The sequence below is a fragment of the Anolis sagrei genome, chromosome 10, assembly GCF_037176765.1.
Source record: "Anolis sagrei isolate rAnoSag1 chromosome 10, rAnoSag1.mat, whole genome shotgun sequence".
NCBI lineage: Eukaryota > Metazoa > Chordata > Lepidosauria > Squamata > Dactyloidae > Anolis > Anolis sagrei.
Window position 1 is genome coordinate 14,697,601 of NC_090030.1, and position 11,865 is coordinate 14,709,465.

At 42.2% G+C, this 11,865-nt stretch overlaps 1 protein-coding gene across 6 annotated transcripts in view; it reads left to right on the top strand.

The window, feature by feature from the left end:
• ZNF185 (zinc finger protein 185 with LIM domain) overlaps positions 1–4,428 on the top strand; it is an 81,739-nt gene extending 77,311 nt beyond the window's left edge. For all 6 annotated transcript variants that reach the window (XM_067471549.1, XM_067471548.1, XM_067471545.1 and 3 more), the window contains one exon: positions 2,046–4,428. The gene's annotated coding sequence lies outside the window, so the exon portion shown is untranslated. The remainder of the gene's footprint in view (positions 1–2,045) is intronic.
• Positions 4,429–11,865: the final 7,437 nt, after the last annotated feature.

The window sequence follows — 11,865 nt, forward strand, 5'->3', positions numbered from 1 at the left end:
CTTCATTCTTAATAATAATAATAATAATAATAATAATAATAATAATAATAATAATAATAAACCTTTATTTATACCCCACTAACATCTCCCGAAGGACTTGGTGCGGCTTACGAGAGGCCGAGGCCCAACACATCAATAAAACAACAACATAACAAATACAACAAATAAACTCATAAAACAAGCAATAAACATTAAAACAATAGCAATAAACATTAGACAATAACACCATGACACATTTAAAACTAAGACCGGGCCAAATGTAATGATTAAAATTTGAAAATGCTGAACATGACAGGTGAGATGGATAGTCCATAATCCAAAGTCTTTAAGTTTCCATCTTATGAAAGTCCAAAGTTATAATTGTACTCACTGCTTCTCATGTTGCAGCAAATAGGAGATATAATATCAAGAGAGATCCTTTTCGGAGAAAGAAAAGTACGGCTTTATTTCCAGCTGGGACCCTGGAGTGGAGCTGTGTCCAAAAGCAACCAGAGCAATGATAAAGGCGTTGACTTTCCCTTTTATACACTTCAAATGCAGGCAAACAAAGAAACATGCTTCTACATATGAAACATCATCACTACATCACTTTAGCATCACAGAAATATCAAATTCTATCTTCCAACATGCAAAAGGCATGTCTCTATATTTTTTCTGAGAGTAGCATACAGCTTACAGCTTACATTCATCAATCAAGGGGCCTACTTTGACCTGTCAGGAGGGAGGGAGATAGGCTCCTTACTTAGAAGTTAGAGGCTACATTGTTCCAGTCTCTGTAGAATGTATAGACAACAGGTCCCCCACTTCTGGAATATTGTGTCCAATTCTGGGCACCACAATTCAAGAGAGATATTGACAAGCTGGAGTGTGTCCAGAGGAGGGCGACTAAAATGATCAAGGGTCTGGAGAACAAGACCTATGAGGAGCGGCTTAAGGAGCTGGGCATGTTTAGCCTGAAGAAGAGAAGGCTGAGAAGAGATATCATAGCCATGTATAAATATGTGAGAGGAAGCCACAGGGAGGAGGGAGCAAGCTTGTTTTCTGCTTCCTTGGAGACTAGGATGCGGAACAATGGCTTCAAACTACAAGAGAGGAGATTCCATTTGAACATTAGGAAGAACTTCCTGACTGTGAGAGCCGTTCAGCAGTGAAACTCTCTGCCCCGGAGTGTGGTGGAGGCTCCTTCTTTGGAAGCTTTTAAACAGAGGCTGGATGGCCATCTGTCAGGGGTGATCTGAATGCAATATTCCTGCTTCTTGGCAGGGGGTTGGACTGGATGGCCCATGAGGTATCTTCCAACTCTTTGATTCTACAATTCTATGATTCTCCCCCTTTCAACATTCCTTCTCTGTCCTGCTTTCTTACACAGAAAGAACCTGATTTTTCTATACATTTCAGTTCTTGTAAAGTACATACAATATATGCCTAAATAAATATCAATTTTTCCAATATCTCCCCATTACTCAAAGCAAACATATAGTGATCTGTTCCTGCATAAGTCCAAATGCAAGCTGCTTCCACTGAAGTCCAAAAGCATACTGAATCCACCTCCACTGACGTGTAAAGCAAACTGCTAACATTGAAGTCCAAATGCATTGAAGTCCAATGGAGTCTTCAGTCTGAACATGTTCAGCACAATCACATGTCTGTAGCCATTCCCACTCCAAAGAGATCAGTCAAACTGGCACATCAATATATACATACAATACATGTTAGCAAATGTATACTTTAACAAATAGTGAAGGCCTGGAAGGTTGCTTTTTCCAACATAAGCTACGCCAAGCAGGTGACAAAGATAGGCAAAAAACAGAGGTAATAATCCTAATTCAATGCTATTAAGAACTGAGACCTAGACTTCTAAGAGTTATACACTTGCAGTCAAATATTTTCGACACTCAAGTTCTCCACATCCTAAATATAAAGATATTTAGAAATGTTGGTAATTTTTCTCAATAATTAATTCTAATCGATTCCTAGGTTTGTGCTAGACCAGTCGCTGTCCATTCTTGCTCAGCTTAATTGTTGATTCTCCATTTTTCTCCTAGGATTTCCTGATTTGGAAGAACTGAAAGAAGTTTTGTTTGCAGTCCTGTAGCTGCTGATGATGCCGGAGCAAACATCCTGCCTCCTCCCATATTATTTTACTCTTGCCATTGTTTCCCAGGGAAAGTGATTTGCAGCAACCCATGGAGCGACTAAACATTTGAAAATGATCTTTCCCCTTTGGTTTATCAGTTTACTTATTGCCTCTTGTTGGAAGGTGAAGTCATTAGGATGATGTAGACTGCCATATATATAAAATCTAGTTTCTGTATCTAGATTATCTGCTTTGAATTGGAATATATGGCAGTGTAGGTTCAGCCTTAGAGTGCATCTACACTGTAAAATTAATACACCACTTTGACACCACTTTAATCTCCATGGCTATGCGATCATGGGATTTGTAATAAGGCAAGGAAGCAGCAGTCTTTGTAGGGGAAAAAGGCTTGGAGACCTTGTAAAACTACAGCTCTGAGGATCTCATCGCATTGAGCCATGGTAGATAAAGTGGTATAAAAGTACATTCATTCTACAGTATAGACACACCTATTCTCTTTGTGGGGTTTCTTCATTATTTTACTGAATGGGTCCTCCAAGACAAGCAAGACAAACTACTGCATCAACCAAGAGGGATGTATATGCTCTTAAAACCTACAGTTTGGGTAAAGTTCCATTTTTGGACTATAACTTCCAACCCTCCCTTTCGGTTCTTCTACCTGAGAGATTATAGAAGATGTCATACAAAAATATAACTTCCATAAGCATTGCCCAAATATCCTAACAGCACTGTAGCTCCATGCTCTGGGAACAAGGTGATGTGCGCAAGGGTTCCTATTTTAATCTATGACAGGCTGGACTCGTTCCCAAAAGGCTTGCCCTTTACTGCAGCATTGCTTGTGTTTAAAAAGCAGGAGTTGGGGAATAGGCTGAATTATTTTCCTTAAAGCAGTGGTTCCCAACCTTTTATTTGACCAGGGACCACTTTGACCAGGGGCACCTCTCCAAAAGGGTTACAAATCAGTTTTTGGTCAACTTTAGATTTGGTTTGGTTATTTGTGGTGCTCATTCAGAAAATTGCATTGGATAGATCACATCAATTCTAGTTTCTGATAAAGAACATATGCCATCCAGTAATTGTCATCTGCTTGCCCACAGGAAACCATATTTAATAATCTAGAGCTGATGTGGTAGTAGTAATCTTTCATGGGTGTTCACGCTCTCCCCTCCTGACATTTCGATTGCCTCGGCACTATAAAAGGCTTTCACGAGACCAGTTGCTCTCGTTGTTGTGTGGTTTCGAGGCAACGATGTAGTAATGGTGAGGATGTGGACCATATTTTCGTTCTTGCAGACCACTGGTGGTCCACAGACAACAGGTTGATAACCATTCATTTCTATATCAGAAATGCCCCCCAGACTTTTTTCTTTCCTTACATTTTTTTGTCATGTCAGGAGCGACTTGAGAAACTGCAAGTCGCTTCTGGTGTGAGAGAATTAGCCGTCCGCAAGGACGTTGCCCAGGGGACGCCTGGATGTTTTGATATTTTTACCATCCTTGTGGGAGGCTTCTCTCATGTCCCCGCATGGGGAGCTGGAGCTAACAGAGAGAGCTCATCCACGCTCTCCCCGGATTCGAACCTGTGACCTGTCGGTTTTCAGTCCTGCTGGCACATGGGTTTAATCCACTGTGCCACCGGGGGCTCCATTGGTTACATTGGGATGTACATTAACTTATTAAATCCCTCCTCCTTGCAAGAGGCACTATCTTTTGATACTTAGCAATTGTTCAGTCAGGCTTTCCCAGTTTGACGCCGTCTACAAGTCTTGGATTGCAACTCCAATTTTATTGGAAGATGGCATCATTAGAACAACTCCATTCCTCTATAAAAGTATATAGATGAGGGCAAACATCCTCTGTATTTTTCTGAGTTTTATGTTGTTTGGACTCAGGTTACAGTGACCTATCTCTTGTGAAGCAGATAAGATCCTCATCGTTTAAAAAAAATGCAAATTATATTTTGAAAACAAAGAAAGCTTTAGTTCTCCGCTTAAAGACAATGGGAGTATTGTAACTGTCTTTTAGTTTGGAGCGACAATACACTTTATATAAAATAGCTGTCTTACCTAAGTTAGGAAAGGCCTTTAGTTAATCATTTCTCAATGTTGACTTTCAAGGCTGACTTCCCTTTCGCAGACCTGGAAGTCAGTATTTACCTTTAGAGCACTCATTTTGCCAAGTGAAATTTCAGAAGCAAGCTGAACTTGCTGCTTGATTCTACCGTTGCAAACTGCTTTCGGGAAGAAGCGTTCTTTCTCTTTTGGTTTTTGTTCTGCTGATCCGAAATGCTTCACCTCGCGCTCCGTTCTAATAAAAGTCATGTGCAGGAAGCTCACTTGTCTTGTCGAGTTAATGTCTCGCCGCAATATATTTCATGGTGTTCTAGAGCCCCAAAATAAAAGACTACGAATGTCATCACACAAAAAATGTCCATAGAATTGTGGATGCAAGAGACGTTGGGCTGCTGCAACAACGCTGCTCTGTGTGCTTCAGGGCACGTTTGCAGTGCAGAATTAATGCAGTTTGATGCCATGTGCTGTCACAGCCAGACACTATAACATTAAAACTAAGATGTGCTGCTCTCTTTATCTGGGTGAACTGCTGGGGTCTTTCTTTGAAGCAATAACTCAATACTTTCAGCAACTGATGCCAGTCAAGATATGAACATCAACAAAATATTTATTTCCAAGGTCCTTGGCAGACTTGGCACAGCTTGATAAAGTTACAACACAGTCAATCTGTGAAACCATAGAGAGGTTCTTTCTTTCCCCTTTCTTCAATTACTGAGGTAACTTTTCTCCAAATGGTAGAAAAAATCCTGGGATCTTTCACCCTAACCCTGAGCTGCTATGGTTAGAAAGAACAGGTCTTCCCCTATCTAAGCTCAAGGTTAGCTTTGAAGATGAAGTAATGCTCAATAGTACTCAATAACTATTCCTCTCTATTTCTCAATATCTATCTATAACTCAATCAGCTTCTCTATCTCAATTGCCTTCTTAATAACTCAATTAACTAAAAGGCAACATAAACCATGCTTCTGGAAGATGGAACAATGCCATTTTAACTGCCATGGCTCAATGCTATGGAATCATGGGAGTTATAGTTTGTGAGGCTCCAGGACTATTTAGCAAATAAAGCTAAAGACCAGGTCAAACTGCAGCTCCGATGATCCCATAGCATTTAGTCATGGCCGTTAAAGTGATGGCAAACTGCATTAATTCGACAGTGTAGAGGCACCTAGTTGAAAAAGATCCTCTAATACAGTGTTTCTCAACCTTCCTAATGCCGCGACCCCTTAATACAGTTCCTCATGTTGTGGTGACAACCCAACTATAAAATTATTTTTGTTGCTATTTCATAACTGTAATTTTCCTAGTGTTATTAATTGTAATGTAAACATCCAATATGCAGGATGTATTTTCCTTCACTGGATCAAATTTGGCACAAATACCCAATACGCCAAAATTTGAATACTGGTGGGTTGAAGGAGGGGGTTGATTTTGTCATTTGGGAGTTGTAGTTGCTGGGATTTATAGTTAATCTACAATCAAAGAGCATTCTGAACTCCATCAACGATGGAATTGAACCAAACTTGGCCCACAGAATTGCCATGACCAACTGAAAATACTGGATGGTTTGAGTTTTGGAGTTGTAGTTCATCTACATCCAGAGAGCGCTGTGGATTCAGCAATGATAGATCTGGACCTTACTTAGTTACTTTACTTAGGTGATCCCTCATTGTCCAAGTAGGATAGTCTTCCAAGATCAGTGTACTGGTGGGTCCGTAGGTGACTGTGGAGACCTATTCTTGACCTGCATGTTCTCCCTCAGTGTGGGCACCAGTTTCCAGGTGGAAGGCAGACCCAGTCATTGTTGGCTTGACGTGCCTTCCTCTTGGCACGTTTCTCTCTTTCACCCTCCATTCATGCCTCTTCAAATTTTACAGCACTGCTGGTCACAGCTGACCTCCAGCTGGAGCACTCAAGGGCCAGGGCTTCCCAGTTCTGAGTGTCTATGCCACAGTTTTTATGACTGGCTCTGAGCCCATCTTTACATCTCTTTTCCTGCCAACCAACATTCTGTTTTCCATTCTTGAGTTCAGAGTAGAGCAACTGCTTTGGGAGACGGTGGTCGGACATCCAGACAACGTGGCCGGTCCAGCAGAGTTGATGGCAGAGGACCATCGCTTCAATGCTGGAGGTCTTTGCTTCTTCCAGCTTGCTGACATTCATCCGCTTGTTTTCCCAAGAGATTTGCAGGATTTTCCGGAGGCACCAAACTGGAACAAACTGAGCACAAATACTCAATATGCCCAAATGTGAAGAGTGGTGGAGTTTGGGGGAAATAGACCTTGACATCTGGGAGTTGTGGTTGCTGGGATTTATAGTTCATCTACAATCAAAGAGCATTCTGAACCACGCCAATGATAGCATTGGGCCAAACTTCCTACACAGAATCCCCCATGACCAACAGAAAAATACTGTGTTTTCTGATGGTTTTCAGCGATCCCTCTGACACCCCTCTCGCGAACCCCCCAGGGGTCCCGACCCTCAGGTTGAGAAACACTGCTCTAATCAAAGGGGGTTCTATCTGTGTTACTTTCATAGATTTGAAAGCTGCTTTTGAGCTTATCCCCAGTGTCACAAATATAGATAGACACCCTTTAATTCTCATCTGCTACAGATTAGATGTGATTACCAAGGATATGTAACAAAGCAAATATGGATCTCTAATGGAGAATAATAATAATTTACTTTATTTATATTCCACTCTTCTCCCCTAGGGGAGTCAGACCTGATTACAGCACTTACTTACATAGGCAAAAATTCGATGCATTTACAATCATATACATACACAAACAAAGGCAGAGGCTTTCCATTTCTGGCTTCTGGAGGCAGTGTTCATCTCTGGATCTGGGGAAATACTTTCCTCCATTTTTCAAGCCGAGGAGCCTGTGTTGTCATCTCCTGATTGTGTGGCTGGCAAGACTGCTTGGAGCATCTCTTTGCCTTTTCCTACCGAAGTGGTACCTATGCACGTTTTTGAGCTGCTAGGTTGGCAGGAACTGAAGCTGACAAGCGGGAATGCACTCCATCTCATGGATTGAACTGCTGACCTTCAGGTCAAGAGTTCAGACAACCTTCAGGTCAGCAATTCAGCAGAACAAGGGTTTAAGCCATCACGCCACCCAAGGCTGCATATTTGTACATAATCTAGTCTGTTTTTACATTACACACTAATGGGAAATATGGGAAAAGAGAGTGCGCATCCACCTAATCTTGCAAACATGTCACTTCCTATTCTCTTATATGCGGACGATGCAGTACTACTTTCTCTCTCTTGTGTTGGGTTAAGATGCCTATTAAGAACCCTGGAATCATATGGTAAAACTAAATGACTGACAATTAATTACTCCAAATCTAAACTCATAGTATTCACTAAGAAAAAAATACTGTGAGACACAAATGGTGGATTGGCAATCAATCTGTTGAATAGGTTATGTTTTTTTAAATATCTGGGCATCATTTTTCAGGCAAGGGGCCCATGGGATGCTCACATTAAAAACACTATTGTAAATGACCAGAGGCATATTAAATTTATTTATTTACCATATTTCTACTCCACTCTTCTCACCTCGAATGGGACTCAGAGTGGCTTACAATCAGGCCCGTAGCCAGGATTTCGTTTCGGGGGGGGGGTGTGATTTTTTTTCAGGGGGGGTTTTGGGGGGGCTGAGGTTCGGGGGGGGGGGCTGAGTCTGAGTGAAAGAGGGTCTAGCCTAGCAAACCTTTTGTATCATTACCCCAATACCCCCATGCATATGGGATATTGAGTATGGTGATCAGATCATGATATGAATAAACATAACAGTTTAAATATTGCACCATTAAGGCCTTTTTGTGAACCACCATGAAAATTTCGGGGGGGGGGGGGGGAGGGGGGGCTGAAGCCCCCCGAGGCCCCCCCCCCCCTGGCTACATGCCTGCTTACAATTATGGCAAAATTCAATGTCGCATTACACGTACCAATGAAAAATACAACACTTTGAGTAATAAAACAGATAAAACATATAGATATAATAAAACAGATTAAAAACATAGTGCCTAGTCCCATAGTCGTTATTCGTGCTGCTACATTCAAGTTGGATTCCATATTGCACTAGTCCCCAAACTAAAGCTATCACAAGCTTCTTATATGGGAAAGCAGGACAATTTATTCCCTCTGCTACCCAGGTATTGGTAGCAAAAGTTATTCCTCAGCTTTTATATGGGGCACAGGTATGCACTTATAAAAATATTAACACATTTGAAACCCTCCAAACTAAATTGATTTCGCAATTTGGGAGTTGTAGTTGCTGGGATTTATAGTTCCCCTACAATCAAAGAGCATTCGGAACTCCACCAATGATGGAATTGGACCAAACTTCCCACAAAGAATCCCCATGACCAACAGAAAATACTAGAAGGGTTTGGTGGCCACTGACCTTGCGTTTTGGAGTTGTCATTCACTTACATCCAGAGAGCACTGTGGACTTAAACATTGATGGATCTGGACCAAACACAAATATTCCAATGATGGAATTGGACCAAACTTCCCACAAAGAATCCCCATGACCAACACAAAATACTGGAAGGGTTTGGTGGGCATTGACCTTGAGTTTTGGAGTTGTAGTTCATCTACATCCAGAGAACACTGTGGACTCAAACATTGATGGATCTGGACCAAACTTGGCACGAATACTCAATACTCCCAAATGTGAACACTGGTGGAGTTTGGGGAAATTAGACCTTGACATTTGGGAGTTGTAGTTGCTGAGATGTATAGTTCACCTGCAATCAAAGAGCATTCTGAACCCCACCAATGATACAATTGGGCCAAACCTCCCATGAAGAACTTCCATGATCAACAGAAAATACGGTGTTTTCTGATGGTCTTTGGTGACCCCTCTGACACCCCCTCGCGACCCCCATGTTGAGAAACACTGACTTATAGAGTGGCTAAGTTTTGTGCGGCAGCTATAAAAATAAGGAAGCTGTTTGTGGATGGTTTTAGCGGATAAAGTTTTAACTTACTCATTTGGACTTCCTGCTTTAAATTTTGTGAATTTTTGGATTTAATGTTAATATTAAGTATTTTTTAATATTTTATAAAGTTTTACACTCTTAGACTGTGACTGTAACCATACAATTCATTCATGCACTCTCCAGCCAGCTACAATTTACACCAGTTTTCCAAGTGAACAGTTTTTTCTCAGCCATCTCTTGAGATGCCGTGACTAAACCTGGTATTTTCTTGCAAGCGAAGCAAGTGATCTATCAATGAGTTGCAGGTTGCTATCTTGGAAAACAGACATGTCAATATACATTCAAATGTGGCTCCCATAGTGCAGATTCAGAGATAGGGAAGTCAGACACAGGTAGTTAATCATTCATAAGCTACGGAATGAATTATATTTACATTACAAATTGAAAGCCTAAACAACTACCCAGGTAACTTTTGAACGCTAAAATCCAATACTAGGCAATGCATCTTGAAAAGTACTCATGGTGTATCTGCTTCTACTCTCATGGCCCTTTCACACAGCTGAATAAAATCCCACTTTTTCTGCTTTGAACTGGAATATATGGCAGTGTGGACTCAGATAACCCAGTTTTTTGCTTTGGTGTTGTGGCTTATATGGCTGTGTGGAAAGCCCCTCAACCAACCAAAATGCTGGCCCCAACTGCACTGCATTATATGGCCAATGTAGAGCTATATAATGCACTGTAACTGCATTGCACTAAATTACACAAGTCACTCTAGAGACTCACCATATAATGCAGATTCAAATTGCATTGTTGCTTTTATTATTGTTGTTGTTGTTATTATTATTATTATTATTATTAGAAACACAACAGGATGAGTCCACAGCAGTCACTCTGCTGGCTGTTGCATTGGATCACATGTCGGACACTTCCCAAGTGTCGAAGACTGTGTTATGTGTCGGCAAATAATGTGTGCAAATCCCAGTAAGGTGGTCTTTATAGCTGGCAGATAGTAATCCTGTCAGCGCCGATTGTACTTAAGTGCAGGCCAAGGTGCTTACCTACAAAGCCCTGAACGGTTTGGGACCACGCTACTTGCATGACTGCATCGCTGTCTACGAACCCACACGTTCACTCCGGTCATCTGGAGAGGCCCTGCTCGTGATCCCGCCTGCGTCGCAAGCGCGCTTGGTGGGGACACGGGACAGGGCCTTTTCTGTGGTGGCCCCCCGACTCTGGAACGCCCTCCCGAAAGATCTCAGACAAGCCCCTACATTGGCAGTCTTCAGAAAGGAATTGAAAACCTGGGTGTTCCGATGTGCCTTTTCAGATTAGGAACCTCCAGCACCAAATCCTAGAAGCACCTTAGTAGAACCAAGATCACTGCACACTGCACATCGCACTTATATTTAATCCTACATCCCTCCTGCCACACCAGCACTTTTAACCCAATACCCCTACTCCAGCCGGCCCAGTTTTAATAGTGTCTTATTGTTGTATTGTTTACCATTATTGTTTTTCTGCTTAACTGTTTTAATTTGCTTGGGTATTGTTTTGTTGTATTGTGTTTTGGGGCTTCGGCCTGTGTAAGCCGCATCGAATCCCTTGGGGAGATGCTTGTTGTTGTTCACTTATTCAGTCGTCTCCGACTCTTCGTAACCTCATGGACCAGCCCACGCCAGAGCTCCCTGTCGGCCGTTACCACCCCCAGCTCCCTCAAGGTCAGTCCAGTCACTTCAAGGATGCCATCCATCCATCTTGCCCTTGGTCGGCCCCTCTTCCTTTTGCCTTCCACTTTCCCCAGCATAATTGTCTTCTCTAGGCTTTCCTGTCTCCTCATGATGTGGCCAGAGATGCTAGCGGGGTACAAATAAAGTAATAATAATAATAATAATAATAATAATAATAATAATAAGGTCTTTAGGCACTGCAACCAGTGTGCTGATCACCACTGGGACCACCTTGACTGGCTTGTGCCAGAGTCTTTGCTTATTATTATTATTAGGTTCTTGTGGGTTTTCTCGGGCTATAGAGCCATGTTCTAGAGGCATTTCTCCTGACGTTTCGCCTGCATCTATGGCAAGCATCCTCAGAGGTTGAGAAGGTCTGTTGGAAGTAGGAAAAATGGGTTTATATATATCTGTGGAATGGCTGGGGTGGGGCAAGGAGCTCTTCCCTGCTGCAGTTAGGTGTGAATGTTTAGCTGATCACCTTCATTAGCATTTGAAGGCCTGCCTGAGCCTGGGAAAATCTGTTGCTGGGAGGTGTTAATCTGTGTCTGGTTTTTTCCTCTCTGTTGTTTAGCTGTTATAATTTTAGAGTTTTTTTAATACTGGTAGCCAGATTTTGTTCATTTTCATGGTTTCTTCCTTTCTGTTGAAATTGTCCACATGCTTGTGGATTTCAATGGCTTCTCTGTGTAGTCTGACATGGTGGTTGTTGGAGTGGTCCAGCATTTCTGTGTTCTCAAATAATATGCTGTGTCCAGGTTGGTTCATCAGGTGCTCTGCTATGGCTGACTTCTCTGGTTGAAGTAGTCTGCAGTGCCTTTCATGTTCCTTGATGCGTGTCTGGGCAATGCTGCGTTTGGTGGTCCCTCTGTACACTTGTCCACAGCTGCATGGTACACGGGAGACTCCTGCAGAGGTGAGAGGATCCCTCTTGTCCAGTGTTTCTCAACCTGTGGGTCCCCAGATGTTTTGGCCTTCAAATCCCAGAAATCCTAACAGCTGGTAAACTGGC